At 34.3% G+C, this 16058-nt stretch overlaps 1 protein-coding gene across 1 annotated transcript in view; it reads left to right on the top strand.

Annotated features, from left to right (window-relative positions):
• Positions 1-16058, top strand: part of LOC143255441 (glucose-6-phosphate exchanger SLC37A2-like) — a 96183-nt gene that overhangs the window by 33355 nt on the left and 46770 nt on the right. The gene's annotated exons all lie outside the window — the stretch shown is intronic.

The following is a 16058-nucleotide window of genomic DNA, read 5'->3' as shown; positions in this document are numbered from 1 at the left end:
AAAGGTAGGTTCAACGTAGCTTCTGCGTTTGAGTAACTTGTTAGTTGTAATCTACAAAGTTAGCTTACTTTTTTCTCAGAAGCTACTAAAACATTAAGTTCATCAAAATAAATATCTTATTTCATTCGACAGGGGTAAAGACGAGGATTTTCTGAAAGGCCTAGAGCTAACATAAGCTACAGAAACAAGAAAAAACTGAAATACCGCAGCCTCTAAAGAGTAACAAAGATTTTATTACGTATATAAAATATACCCAGTGAAAAACATTCGGCAGAACTCCAAATACACAAAGAACACAAAGAAAATAAAGTATACGAAGTTCGATCATAATATTACATTGGAATAGGGCAAAATTCACGTGGAATATTTGAGAGGGTATTAGTAAAAAAAAAAATTATAGGAACCTCAACTATGATGAGTAATATTAAACAGTATTTGTTGGGAAGATGTAATAATGATAGAGTAAGAAACTAGTAAACTACTAAAGCAAGTTTTTTCTGTATGCTTCTAAACGTTTCTTCCACCATTTGATAATTACGAAAATTTACAATATTGCTAATGAAAAGTATATCGGGTAGTAATAGAGAGGCTCAACCAATAACTGAAATTAATCTTTTCAGTTTTCGTTCTGCTTGGGTGTGTTTGCTCAGACATGCAAAAATAAGGTTCAGTGAGTTTTGATTGATCGTAGAAAATATTGTAAAAAACAATTACATTTGATTGATTAAAATAAACACTGTAAAAACAATTAGATTTTGTTGATTAGAAAAACAATTAGGTTTGGTTGATTAGAAAAATACTGTAAAAACAATTAGTTTTGAACTATTTAAGATGAACACTTTAGAGAACATTGAGATTTAGGTGATTGATAATGAAACTGATGAAAAATTAAAAGGTAACATGTTTATCACCTGTCAAGTTATTCGGTTTTCAGTGATCTTTCACTTTACGTAACTTCTATAACATTTGAACCGTTCGTCTCTTCATTTTATGTCTGAACTGTTACTTGTTTACGTGCATTTGACACAGTATTTTTTAAAACTGTTGTTACGTAACATCTAGCTTTAGACTGAAGAGAGCTCCAAAAGGAACCGAACACGAAGCCTATACTGACTTACTATTACTAGTTATCACTACTGAATCTTTCACCCTATTTATTATTACGTTTCTCCTAATTTTCGGGAAGGGGGGAATCTACCAGTTATCCACTTTATTCTACCCGCTCCTAGCCCAGTTCTTTCAATAGTTTAAACTATAAGTGGCTTTATAACAAATATTCTTGTTATAAACGTTTATATATATATATGAAAACTATAGTCATTTACAATGGAGTCTAAACTATCTGTCTGACAATTTTCGAAATTACCTACTCTAGCCTAGACTTTCAAAGAAAAATTCCTAAAAACCTGGAATGAGAGATTCTATGAGCAGCTGAGCTATTATATAAAATAAATACACACACACACATATGTTTCTTCTTTAACATTCCAGTGTTGGAAAATATGTTTAGGCGCGAGAATTTACTGTTGGGTTAAATAAATAGTTATTTATATTCATATTTGTACTTCCACCTTAAAGCTATAGTGTTTGGAAATTGGTTTTGGCACGAGAGTATACTGTTTTATATGTTGTATTGGTTAAATACATAGTTATTTATATTTCAATCTCAAGGTTCTACCGTGGTATGAAATAAACAGTTACATTATATGTATTTTCACCTCAAAGTTCTACTGTTGGGAAATTGTTATAGGTGCGAAACCTTAAGTTTCCATTAAGAGCTTATCTTCATGATCAGATTTAGTAAGATCTGCAAAAATTAAAGGAAAACTTTATAATTCTCTTATAGCCTGAACCATTTCATATATTCCTGTAAACTGGAATTTCATTTTGGTAGTGAAAAACCAAAAATGCTTGAACATTTTTTTATTATCTCTAATAGTAGTGCCTAGTTAAATACAATCAAGGAACATTCTGAAACAGTCCATATAATTAGAAATTCCATTACCGAGGGAACAAACTATTCTCTCGAAAATATTAAAACTTTACACTTTGTTTCGCTATAGCTTCCCAGCCGTGATTGCCTGCTCAGTTTTCAAAACACGTTGCTGTGGATTATTAAATCGTCCTGTCAGTCAGAATACTTCAAGACGAGAAATTTGTTTAATGAAATGTTTGAAATGAAGTTACTTAGGCAATTGTAGTTCTGTTGAGCTATTAATAACGTAACATGTTTTAGCTGTCGTCTACTCTGTTGTTCCCAGTTTTAATAACGAACAAAAATATATTCATTTTACGCCAATCAGTGTTAATAGCCAGTAAATGTTCATTGATCTACTTAAAGAATTCTTTTTATAACTGACATATTCGTTTGTTTGATTAGAATTAAGCTCAAAGCTGCACAATGGGCTATCTGTGCTCTAACTACCACGAGTATCGAAACCCGGTTTCTAGCTGTGTAAATCTGCAGACATGCCAATGTGCCACTGAGGGGGAGGTACAGCTAACATATAAATATCTCTTTCATCTACTCCAGATATCCTTCCTCGTGTTAATAACCAGTAAATATTTATTGATTTTTACCCCAAGAACTCTTTTCGTAACTATCAGATAAACACCTACTGAATTTACGCCAGAAATTCTTTTCTGTCTTAATAAAAATTAAAACCTTTTGATTCTACGCCAGAGATTCTTCTTTTTGTGAGGAACTTATAATAACGTACTGGTTCTCCACTAGGGTTTATTCCTCTTACGACTAACAAGTAAAGTATACTGATTTTAAGCCAGGGAATATTTCTTTGTGATTGACAAGCACGAATCTATTGCAAACACAGGCGATTCTAACAAACTTTTAAATGTAAATGGAGTTTTAGTTGTCAGTAGAATGTATGTAGAGAAAGATTAAGGGATAACTAAAAGTGTGGTTTTTATGCCTTAAAAAGTGAGTTCAACAAGAAACACTGGATATGTTTACAGAAAACGTAGTTTAAAAAACCTCCAGATGAAGCGAGAAACAGGAAGAATAGCGGGAAGAATTCTTTAATTATTAAGATGAGTAGGAGAATGAAAATATATAATCACAAAACTCAATATGTGTATAGAAGCGATGGATAATCAGAAAAGCTAATAGCAAAAATTCGTTGTTATGCATAAGTGAACAATAACTAGGAAAGACTGTGGAAAACACCTAGATATATATACATGTATATAATAGAAGAGACGGAGAACCAAAAAATAATAGTATAGTTTTTTTTTAATTTCGCACAAAGCTACTCGAGGGCTATCTGCGCTAGCCATCCCTAATTTAGCAGTATAAGACTAGAGGGAAGGCAGCTAGTCATCACCACCCACCGCCAACTCTTGGGCTACTCTTTTACCAACGAATAGTGGGATTGACCGTCACATTATAACGCCCCCACGGCTGAAAGGGCGAGCATGTTTGGTGCGACGGGGATTCGAACCCGCAACCCTCAGATTAAGAGTAGAACGCCTTAACCCACCTGGCCATGATGGGGGCCAACACAATAATTACACTTTCATAAGTAACCTAAACACCAAGTGACAACCTTCAAATATAATCTTCTTAATAATGTGGCACCACCTTGGTAAATAACCTTTTTAATACAGTGATACCACTTTGGTAGATAGCATTCTTAACACAGTGATACCATCTTTATAAATATTCTTTTAAAATCTAGAAAGGGTTTGCTTTCTTTGTTTTGAAGGTGGTAAATAGCCTTCTTCAAAGAGTAACACCACCTTTGTAAATACCCTTCTTAACACAGTAGCATTACCTTAACAAATAATCTTCTTAACGCACTGTCATCACTGTAATAAATAACCTCCTTAATTCTGGAATAGGTTGCCTTCCTATGTTGTAAAAGCAGTACATTTAAGTGAAAGCTTAATAATTATACGAATGAATAGCTTAATTTAGAGGATGGAATAGCCGAGATAGACTAATAGGTCCCTTGATGTACCTAAACATTCATTCATTCATTCATTCACCATTAGATTCCATCTAGGAACATAGGGCCGCAATCGCTTGCGGATTCTTCAACAGGTATTTAAGTGAGTAGGTTGTTAGCCCACTGCACCACCTAAACATTATTTTATGTTAATAAATAAGTTTCTTAACACAGCACTACCTTAATTAATAGCATTCTTAACCCGCAACCCTCAGATTAAGAGTCGAATGTCTTAACCCACCTGGCCTTGCCGGGCCCATAATAGTAGAAAAATCAGAATTCTTAATGGGAACACAAAATATGTTTACAGGAAAATGTGTGAATCTAAAAGCCCAATGGGAAAAAAACAATATTTATTATTAATGAATATGTAAAAAGACGTTAGGTTTAAAGACTTTCCACTTAGTGAAAGTAAATAACAATAAGGCAAGTGTTTCTCGTGTTTTTTTTTTTATTCTATATTATCGTATCTAAAGTAAAATGTTGAAATAAGTCTCCGATTTTTGTTGTTTAATCTTTGGGTATCTGACAGACTTAAGAATAGTATTTGCAGAATTTTCTTCTGTTAACCCTTCACATCAAACGTGCTCGTCCTTTCAGCCATGGGGGCGTTATTATTTTTTGACCAATTCCACTATTTGTTAGTAAAGGGTTGGCGGTGAGTGGTAATGACAATCTGCCTTCCCTCGAGACTTACACTGCTAAATTAGGAACGGCTAATGTAGATATCCCTGGTGTAGCTTTGTGCGAAATTAAAAAAAAACAGACAAATCTATTATGACCCTCACTGCTCTCTGAAATGTGGAATTATAGTTGGGTATTAGCCACCATTTTTTTTCCATAGTTTTGAGTCATACTGCCTAGAGTAAAATAGTTATTAGTAACGCAGATTATTACTTGAGACACTAAATCATTGATTTGATATATTAGGTTGAGGAATAATTCGTGAGCGTTTTTAAATAATTTCATTCAAGCATTACATGCAAGACTATACAATACTTCAATACATGAACACATTACACCCAAAACATTTATTATGATACTTTATTTCATGTAATACCTAGGTATATAGTATGCATTGTTTTAAACGAAATTGCAAGAAATTAAATGCGAAAAGCAGATGGTGTCGAAAATGCTCGATTTTGTCCACTTGACATTCCATTTAATGAGCTGAAAATAAAAACAAAAATTAAAGACATATGAAAATCAAACACACCATCTATTAGAGCAAAAAATTATCTACCAAATGACATGAAATATTTTGCACAAGCGTTTCATTTATGAATATATTTTTTTAACTTAAAAAACGCTCACGAATTATTCCTCAACCCAATAGTTCAAACTAGTGGGTCCTTTGTTTGTAACGAGCAGTTGAAGTTCGTTTATTAAAGCTACAATGCTGTAATAAATTCACCTAGATCAGCAAAAGTTCCAAGAAACTTAATAAAGACATTAAGTTATTAATCAATGGATTTCGCTAATTTTGAATATGCTGCGTAATGGTGCTCAGAGTACGTGGACAGATTTTATGGCTGACACTTGTGTTCGTGGATTCCCCTCTGTTATAAGACACCGCACTTTGCTTAACATTGATGGGATACGACTTGTTGCATGTTTCTTTGTGGGTGACCTTGATCTCCCTATCAGACCCATATTAATTTGTTAGCATTAAGTACAAAGGATATCCTCGTCTTGTAAATTCTAAACACCCAATTTCAACAGATTTTTGTAGTCTAAGTGTATGACTGACTATTTTACTCTTCCATAAACTGACCAATTTTCGATGGTCACTCTATCAACAAAATGACAAACAGTGTCCAAACGAACCTGAACTAGTTATTATTATTATTAAACTAGAAATTCCTGTGCCAGCTCGTATTATTTTTGCACTAAACACTTTCTGGCACAACTAGTATTATTATTGCACCAGACACTTTCTGGCACAACTAGCATTATTATTGCAATAGACACTTTCTGGCACAACTAGTGTTATTATTGCACTTGACACTTTCTGGCATAACTAGCATTATTATTGCACTAAACACTTTCTGGCACAACTAGCATTATTATTGTACTAGACACTTTCTGGCACAACTAGTATTATTATTGTACTAGGCACTTTCTGACACAACTAGTATTATTACTGCACCAGACACTTTCTGGCACAGCTAGTATTATTATTGCACTAGACACTTTCTGGCCTACCTAATATTATTATTACACTAGAATCCTTCTGTACCAGCTAATATTATTATTGCTCCTGACACTGCATAAAGAAACAAATACTATTATTGCACCTAATATTTCCTGGCCTAGTTGATATTATAATTTCACTAATACTATTATTGCACCTAACACTTCCTGGCCCAGCTAATATTATTATGGAAATAGAAATTCGCTTGGTCAGATAGTGTTATTATTGCAATAGACATTCCTTGGCCCAACTAATATCATTATTGCACTAGACACTTTTTGCGTCAGCTAAAATTATTATTACTTATAATACTCATGTTGGCCCGGCATGGCCAAGCGCGTGAAGGCGTGCGACTCGTAATCTGCGGGTCGCGGGATCGCATCCCAGTCGCGCCAAACATGCTCGTCCTTTCAGCCGTGGGAGCGTTATAATGTGACGGCCAATCCCACTATTCGTTGGTAAAAGAGTAGCCCAAGAGTTGGCGTGGGTGGTGATGACTAGCTGCCTTCCCTCTAGTCTTACACTGCTAAATTAGGGACGGCTAGCACAGATAGCCCTCGAGTAGCTTTGTGTGAAATTAAAAAAAACAAACGATACTCATGTCATTAAGTTAAGCAACTTCCGTAATTTTCAGTCGGCATTCCCCGTCCCAGCTCCCCATAGTTAATATATGACTGCTAGAGAGCCTGAATTTTCTCAAACTTTTCTCAAAAAGCAGGAACAATGGACTGTTCATTACATTTTAGAAGTTACGAATTTTCATTGACAATGAATATTCAGACCAGAACAAAATCCATGTTTTTTGTGTTATTTTTATCCAGAACTTGAGTTAATAAAAATGTTTATACGTTACTTAACTACACTGTATATGTCGTCAGTAGAACAAAAAGGTCGAGCTAAATGTACTTCCAAATTAAAATTTCATTAAAGACGCTAAAACTGTTACTTTATACATACACACCCATAAGCGTAGGTTTACAGTTTCCTATACGAGACACACGGGTATATGTTTACATATAGCGGTTGTTCCAGAAACAAGCATTATATTATGACATAGGAACAGTGTTATATACAAAATTGGGTTACATCGATATCACTCTGACATGCACACAAGTATAAAGTATGACTAGGTGTAGTCAAATATATAAACATTGATTTATGAACATACATAAAAACGTGGATTAAGAGAATGGATGTAGTTCCACTTTCTCATAAATCAGGATTTTGTCTCCAACTTCTTGAACGAGTGTCACGTTTGAATGAGCTCCAACACATCCATAACTCTTGAAGAGTAAAGTCAGGTTAATAGTAAGAAAGCATTCTTCTAATGAGAAATATACGAGAAAACCGAGCACGTCTCGAACAGTAGTGTATTGCTTAGCGAGGTTTTTTATGACAATAGTCGGTTGGTTTGGTGTTTTATGGCGCAGAGAAAATAGGCTATCTGCGCCTTATAACAGTAGATAAATATGTATATACTGAGACTTGCGTAACATCGCTCTTAACGGAAGAGGTTTTTTTTCATAAGTTAACTACATGCATGGGCAATGTGATGGAGATACTCGCTAGAGAAAGGGAGAACATTTTCATAATTTATTTATTTTTTCTGGGATAAAGTTATTTTTACTAGTGTATACAGTTCTGAAGAGTATCGCCCCTGGACTAGTAAACGGGTTTCAATACCCGTGGTGGATAGATCACAGATTGCTCATTGTTTAACTTTGTGCTGCATTCTCCACAAATAAACTGAATTGTAACTGCAAGGCCGTGAAATAATGAATTTAATTTACTTTGTTACAGTTTGAATAACATTTACTGTTGTTATAATTGTTTATTTCTGATTCATCTGCTTTTCCATTTGTTGTTGTTTTTCGTGAAAATTACTTACTTGTTATAAGTTTATTTTACACATAATTTTGAACCTTATCCAACGTGACAATTTTTTATCCTGACTCGTCATGTTATGTTTACCTAAATTGTTTGTTTCCGTGTAAAATTATTCAAAAGCATTTGCACCAGCCGTCTTTAATTTTAATTTTGATATAATGAGTTAGAGATGTGTTTGTTCTTTGTTTGTTTTTTTAATTTCGCGCAAAGCTACTCGAGGGCTATCTGCTCTAGCCGTCCCTAAGCAGCGTAAGACAAGAGGGAAGGCAGCTAGCCATTACCACCCACCGCCAACTCTTGGGCTACTCTTTTACCAACGAATAGTGGAATTGACCGAAACATTATAACGCCCCCACGGCTGAAAAGGCGAGCATGTTTGGTGCGACGGGGATTCAACCCGCAACCCTCAGATTAAGAGTCGCACGCCTTAACCCATCTGGCCATGCCGGACCTATGTGTTAGAGAAAAAGAAGAAGTCATTAGCACTTACCGCCAACTCTTGAATTACTTTTGTCTGACCGAATAATGGAATTTGACGATCACCCTTTTAACGCATCTACGTCCCAAACTGCGGAGCACGATATATTATTATTATTTGCAGTAAGGGAACGTAAAAACTAATATGCTACAGATCCCTAGTTCGACACTCTAATAATAAAGGTGAAAACGGTTGATAAGATGAAAAGCATTTTTACTTACATCGAACGTTTCAGAATTCACGTATTTTACCTTAATGTATTCATTTTGGCATATGGTTCATGTTAACAAAAACGAAGTTTAATAGTAAAGATAAAGACGGTTGATAAGATGAAAAGCATTTTTACTTACATCGAACGTTTCGGAATTCACTTATTTTACCTTAGAATAATTTGAAAATAACATCATAATTACACTTGTTAACTACTGTTGTAGTAATTCGAAGAACATGTGAGTAAAGCAAAGAAAACTAAGTTACAATGTGTAACGAAGCTTCTGTCATATCCGGTACCGATATCAGGGCTTATTAAGCGACATCTATAACATTAGTTTCATGTGCCTCCCAGTGGCACAGTGGCAAGTATACAGACTTACGTTACTATATATCGAGTTTAGATACCCGTGGTGGGCAGAGCACAGGTAGCCCTTTGTGTAGTTCTTGCTGAATTACAAGTAACAACAACAGTTTATGGTTAACAAAAATTATTATGTGAACTAGAATAAATACCTGACTTGTATCTATTGCACTATGTAACAAATGATTTTAATTTTTCTTTTTCATGGGCAGAAAGTGTTATTTCCCAATTGTTTATGCTTAAAGTAAATGGAAAAAAAAAAATTTTCTCTTCCAACTTTGCTTTTGTGACATGGGAAATTAAATTTTCAAATTTACCCATTTTCCAGAACATTCCAGGTTGATTCAGTGCTGAGTAGCTGATAGAGAATTTTTTCGAACTTACAAGAATTAAGAGAGAAAACAGCCATTCTCAGAAGAGAGCAGCAAATCAGAAGAGGAGGTAGACGTTGAAGATCCAGCTTACAATTTCAGAGGTGCAGCTGGTGAGAGAAACCCATACTACCCCAACCAAAGAAACCTGAATGACTTGCTCAGAGATCTTGGTCTAACAGAGTCAAGTGCCGAGCTCTTGACATCTAGACTCAAGGAGTGGGATTTGTTAGATGAAAGTGTGCAAGTCGTAAGTCAGAGAAAGCGTCACCGACAATTTTGAAGCTTCTTTATTCGTCAAGATGAGCTCTGCTTCCGCCACAATGTATCCAGTCTGTGAGAGGCAAATAGAATTACCTGTAACCCGAACGAATGGCACCTCTTTATTGAGAGCTCATCCAAAAGCCTCAAAGCTGTGCTGCTCCATAACGGGAATAAGTATCCGTCTCTTTCCCTGGCTCATTCGGTGCACCTCGAAGAGGAATACAACAGCGTCAAAACCTTGCTAGAAGCCTTGAAGTATGATGACTATGGCTGGAAGGTTATCGGACACTTTAAAATGGTGGCATTCTTGATGGGTCTTCAAGGAGGCTTTACCAAGTTTCCCTGTTATCTTTGCCTTTGGGACAGCAGGGACACCACAGTGCACTATAACAGGAAGCACTGGCCACAACGGACCGAGTTCTCTATGGGGAGACACAATGTCAAGTGTGAGCCACTAGTGGACCTCCAGAAGGTGTTGTTCCCACTATTGCACACAAAATTGGGTCTTATGAAACAATTTGTCACAGATCTTCGTAAGGAGTCTGCAGCCTTCAAATACCTTCGAGACTTCTTCCCTAAGCTGTCTGAGGCAAAGTTCAAAGCTGGTGTCTTCACTGGACCACAAATAAAGAAGATCCTGGAGTGCACAGAATTCTCCAACAAGCTCAGTAGGAAGGAAAAAAAGCTTGGAGCAGCTTTGTCGCAACGGTTCGGGAATGGATTAACGAGATTCTCACTGTCCCTATCTACTATCTAGCGAAACCATAACCAAGGGAACGTGTTGGAGAAATCAGCGGGGAATAAATACCCTGCGGCCCGCTCTCCACTTCACCGAGTCATTAACTGGGCAATCACAAGGCCGAAAATTATGTGGAACTGGTTGAGGCTCTGGTGCAGAACTATGGCAAAATGGGCTGCAAGATGTTCCTCAAAGTCTACATCCTTGATGCTCATCTTGATAAATTCAAGGAGAACATGGGAGCATACTCCACTTCCACTAATATATACTGGACTTTGAACGCCGCTACCAAGTAGCGTATAACGAAAACATGATGGGAGACTATATTTGGGGTCTGTTACGTGAAAGTGATTTACATTACAGTCGCAAATCTCGAGAAACTACTTACTTCTAAACATTTTTGTATAACTTTAGTATAAATACATGTAAATCTTGATTCATATGTTGTTTTATTCAGACCTTATGTAAATGAAAATGTGCAAACATAGAAAATATGCTAATTTCATTATCCAGGTCACAAAAGCAAAGTTTGAAGGAAATAATGGCCATTATCTGTACTTTTACAACATAAGCGATTAAGAAATAACACATACTATCCAGGAACAAAATTTGTGTTACATAGTATTGTTAATTTAAGATATTTTACAATTAAAAATTTGGTTAAAGATTAATAACACAAGACTATTTGATTAACTCTTAATTAAAGCTAATTTTTTTACTATAATTATTTTATTTTAATTAACATCAATAACCCATTTATTTGAAATATTCAGTTAAGGGGTAAGAGAAAGGAAGTGTACGTGTTATGAAATATGTAACGAAAGTAACAACATCCCAAAGTACACATGACCTCAAATTTTACGTCATACTAATATCGCCTGGGTGTCAAATAGAGATAATTATAATAACTTTAGGTCTAAGGTTGTTTGTAAATAATGGAAAATTTTCTTTAATGCAAAGTTTAAGATGTGAAGAACCTGTAATGATAATGAAGAAACCACTAAATGAAATATTGTGACGTGGGGTTTCAGCATATGAAGTAATAGCTGAATTGCTGTGTTTAAGTAATTCCTATTGGTCAGTACCAAATATTCCCAGACTAGTTTCTCAATGTAACCTTTTCTTTTTGCCGATGTAAGTGACCTTACAGTCACTACACGTTGATGCAAATATAGCATCAATGTATGAGCAAAAACAATAACAAAACACAATAAATATCATATATACTTTATCATTATATGTTGTTTCATCTTATTCTCTCGATTTGACATGGTTACTGGTGAGGGATGGTGAGTGAATGATAGAATGAGCCTCAAATTTAATTTTCAATATTTAATACAACTTTTCGGTTGAATGATTTACAAGAATAAATTAATAGTAACAACGCCGCCTATTATTGAATTTCGTAAATAAATATGGAATTATTTTTTGAACAAAAAAAAATTCAAAATGTACTGCGTACAAAGGCTTTGGAGTTTAATTGGACAAATTATTAAAGTCCCAATCGATTGTATTTTTCTGTAAAAAAAATTAACTTTCCCAAATATGAAGAAAAACGATCAGACTTTAACCGTGGAAGTTATTATGAAAAAGTGTTTATTGAACCTACGAAACAAGGGTCTATTTCTTTTCTTACAGAAGAAAAGAAAAAAACTGATCCATATTTTTATAAAAACACAAAGACTTAAATCTTGAAAGTTTAATAAAGAAAATTAATTATTTTTTAAAACCCATAATTGCACTTATATGTTTTCCTAGAATCGATTCAAGATGTAGAATCACAAAATGTTGGTAAAATAAAATAGAAATGTTGATGAAAGATTTAATATTTTAAATAAACTTTTAAATTAGGGTAACGTTTTATGCAGCATAAAAGTAGTACTGAAGGTGGTTAAAATTCGAATAAAAACACTATTGCTGAAGGTTTGAGAGTACAATGATTGAAACTGATTTTTCTTTTATTAAAAGTCGCAATCAGATCCAATTAAAGTTAAAATTAAAGATGGTAGACAACATTTTGATCAAAATATCGATAAATCTTAGGAATTTTTGTTGAACAAAAAAGTAATTTTTGAAACGTAAAATGTGATCAGCATAAGGACATAAAATAACTTAATTTTAGAGGTTCTGACGACACATAAACGTTTTTTTTTTGAAAAGCCTATATTAACTTTGTCATTTTTGCAAAATAAACGCAAAATTAAAAATCCATCAAAATTATACTAAGAAAATTGAGACTTGCGCTTTGGGATTTCCAATGAAATAATTCATTCTTAGTTTAAAAAATGACCAAATCGATGGTATCTTTTTTGTAGAAGCTCCCCTGTTGAAATCAAAGGTTCGATTATCTTCCATTGACAGAACGCAGGTAGTGTATTGTGTAGCTAAGAGCTGTAATAACAATATACCGTGTTTCTCCGATAATAAGACCTACCCATAAAATAAGACCTAGTGTGATTTTTGGGGATAGTTTTAATATAAGCCCTACCCTTAAAATAAGCCCTAGTTAAGAGTGGCAGGAAGAGGAAAGAAATAAAAAAAATTAATTTATTAATTAGTTTAATAGTTAGTTAATTAGTTTGTTTAAGTATTAATCAGTTAGTTTAATAGTTTAATAATAGTTTATTTTAAATGGTTAGTTTAATAGTTTTACTTTGTAACTTCATTTTTTTAATATATCAAAATAAGACATCCCCCGAAAATAAGCCCTAGTGTCATATTTTGGAGTGAAAATTAATATAAGCCCTGTCTTATTTTCAGAGAAACACGGTAGATAGTTCTAGCAGAAGGAAATTAAAATAAACGATTGTCAAAATTATCAAAAAATATCAAAACTTTAAGTTTGTGATAAAACGAAATGGATTTTATGAAAATTTTCTGAGGGGTTCCAGCAGAAGTAGTGCAAAATATAAAAAAATAAACAAAATTCTGTGAAAAAAAAGCAACTTCCGTATATTTTTTTCATCTAGCATATAATCTAAGTTAAAGATGGTGAAAATTCTGTCGAGAACGTCAAATCTGGAACACTTTCTCTGTACATTGAAGCCAGTGAAGATGTAACAAAGACAAACTTTGAAAGATTTTATGGAGAAAAAACTGTTATGTAAAACGGAAAAACCTTTTCCGTAAAATATACTGTGAGGTGGGTAAGGGTGGTTAACATTAATATAAAAACACCCACCCGTAAGTCTTCTATATGTGTTTTGGGGGGATGGGGCGGGTGATGAAAACAAAAGATTTATAAAAAAAAGTTCAAATTAGAAATAACTTTCCTCAACATGAAACAAATTTGTGGTATAACACCAAACTGTAATAAAGTAAACGTTGAGGACAAGGAAAGGTTTATTTTGTAAAAGTTCTGATCGGATACATCTGTCCTGTAGAAGAAAGACAAAATTGGCAATGCTAAAACCATTTACAATTAAATATTTGACTGCTTTTTTTTTAAATTGTGCTACGATCCCTTAATATCTTACATTATTTTATCAGTATCTGTCTGTATAAAGACCTATTGGGTCAATCGCAACTAAAATTTGTATGTAAACATGATGAACTGTTGAGACGTTCCTTAGGGAGTCAAACTGAACTAACCCTACTTCTATTTTATACATTCTGTTGATTCAATCTCAAACAGTCTTGTCAGATTGATATTTCAGACAATGTTGAATATTCTAAAGATATTCAAGGTCAAAGTATGAATATTGCTGGACTGTTTCTCACACAACCCTGACTTTCTTATGGTCAGTAAATCAGGGTAGAATAGCCGCGGCTCGACATGGCCAAGCGTGTTAAGGCGTACGACTCGTAATCTGAGGGTCGCGGGTTCGAATCCCCGTCGCACTAAACATGCTCGCCCTTTCAGCCGTGGGGGGCGTTATAATGTGACAGTCAATCCCATTATTCGTTGGTAAAGGGGAGTAGCCCAAGAGTTGGCGGTGGGTGGTGATGACTAGCTGCTTTCCCTCTAGTCTTACACTACTAAATTAGGGACGGCTAGCAAGAGATAGCCCTTGAGTAGCTTTGTGCGAAATTCCAAAAACAAACAAATATAACAGAATAGCCGCAAAACATTTATTTTTGAAAAACACATTGCTATAATTTAAAAATTTTGAGATAAATTTTATATTCAATTATTACTTTGAAATATATGATTGCTGTTAAACTTACATTGTTTTAGTTAATTTTTCCTCGTCAGTTGACGGGTATTTGATCTTCTCTTACACAATGATATATCATTTATTTTCTTAACTGTTTCTTACAGATTCAGTATTTTGAAACATGTTGGTAGTGAAGTACCTACAGAACCGCTTTTTATTGTCAGTGAAAGGGTTGATTTTACTGAGAGTTATTGCAAATAAAAAGAAAGGACTTGTAATTAAATGCTTATATGTTTCAAAATTAGTGTTTTTCAACTTGGATAAAAAATCAAGCATTCGTATGAAACAAGCAATTTCAGACTATATAACTAATATTAACATGAAATATTATAACCAACGATCTTGAGTGTCAGAAAATATAAAAACACATAGGCCTGGCTTAGTTAGGGCATTCTACTAGCAATCTGTGGGCCATATCCTTAATCCCACTATTTGTTGGTAAAAGAACAGCCCAAGAGTGTCTTCTCCCCAACCTATTACTGCTAAATTAGGGATGGCTAACGCTATAGCCTGCGTTTAGCTTTGCGCAAAATTAGAACTATTACAAACACCAGTAACAATGTATAATTATTTTGTGTTGCATACTAAGAAGAAATTACATGGTGTTAAGTTTGTGGTATTATCTATGTGTTTTAGCGTCAAGCTGCAAAATGAGCTGTTTACATTCTGTCCACCACGAGGATTCAAATTCCGGATTTTAGTGTTGTAGGTCCGTAGCTTTACCATGGACTCACAGGAGATAATGTTGTAGTTATGAAATAGATTGTAATAACTACTATTTGTTGACATTCTAAATCAAGTTCAAAGTAACTGTAATAATTTAATTGTATTAATGTTTAACGTTATAAACACATAGACTAACGGCTAAGCCATCGGTGAGCTCAATTATATAGAGAAAATCACTAATTTCTAATGAATTTTCAACAGAATACAGTTGTTTTTTTTATCGCAAACCACATTTTTTATATTTTTCTTGGTTTTATTCTTTTAGTTTTTCAGTTATTAGTTTAATATTCATCTCCGTAACACTTTATCTTTCTTTAAACTTTTGTAAACATACTTCTTTCCTGGTACTGGGTCCGGCATGGCCAGGTGGGTTAAGGCGTTCGACTCGTAATCTGAGGGTCACGGGTTCGAATCCCTGTCGCACCAAAAATACTCGCCATTTGAACCGTGGGAGCGTTATAAAGTGTCTGTCAATCCCATATCATTGGTAAAAGAGTAGCCCACTGCAAAATTAGGGACGGCTAGCACAGATAGCCCTCGAGTAGCTTTGCGCGAAATTCAAAAAACAAGCGAACAGTGTGATACTGTGTTTTCTTCTTTTGTAGATTCATATCTTAGCACAACTATATTGTACTTATATTGTACTACATTGTACTTACTTACTCTTTACTTCTTGTCTCTAATCCTGTATAATAATAACTGA

The sequence above is a fragment of the Tachypleus tridentatus genome, chromosome 7 (genome assembly GCF_004210375.1).
Source record: "Tachypleus tridentatus isolate NWPU-2018 chromosome 7, ASM421037v1, whole genome shotgun sequence".
NCBI classification, from domain to species: domain Eukaryota; kingdom Metazoa; phylum Arthropoda; class Merostomata; order Xiphosura; family Limulidae; genus Tachypleus; species Tachypleus tridentatus.
The sequence above is the reverse complement of the archived record's forward strand: the minus strand, read 5'-3'. Positions and strand labels throughout refer to the sequence as shown.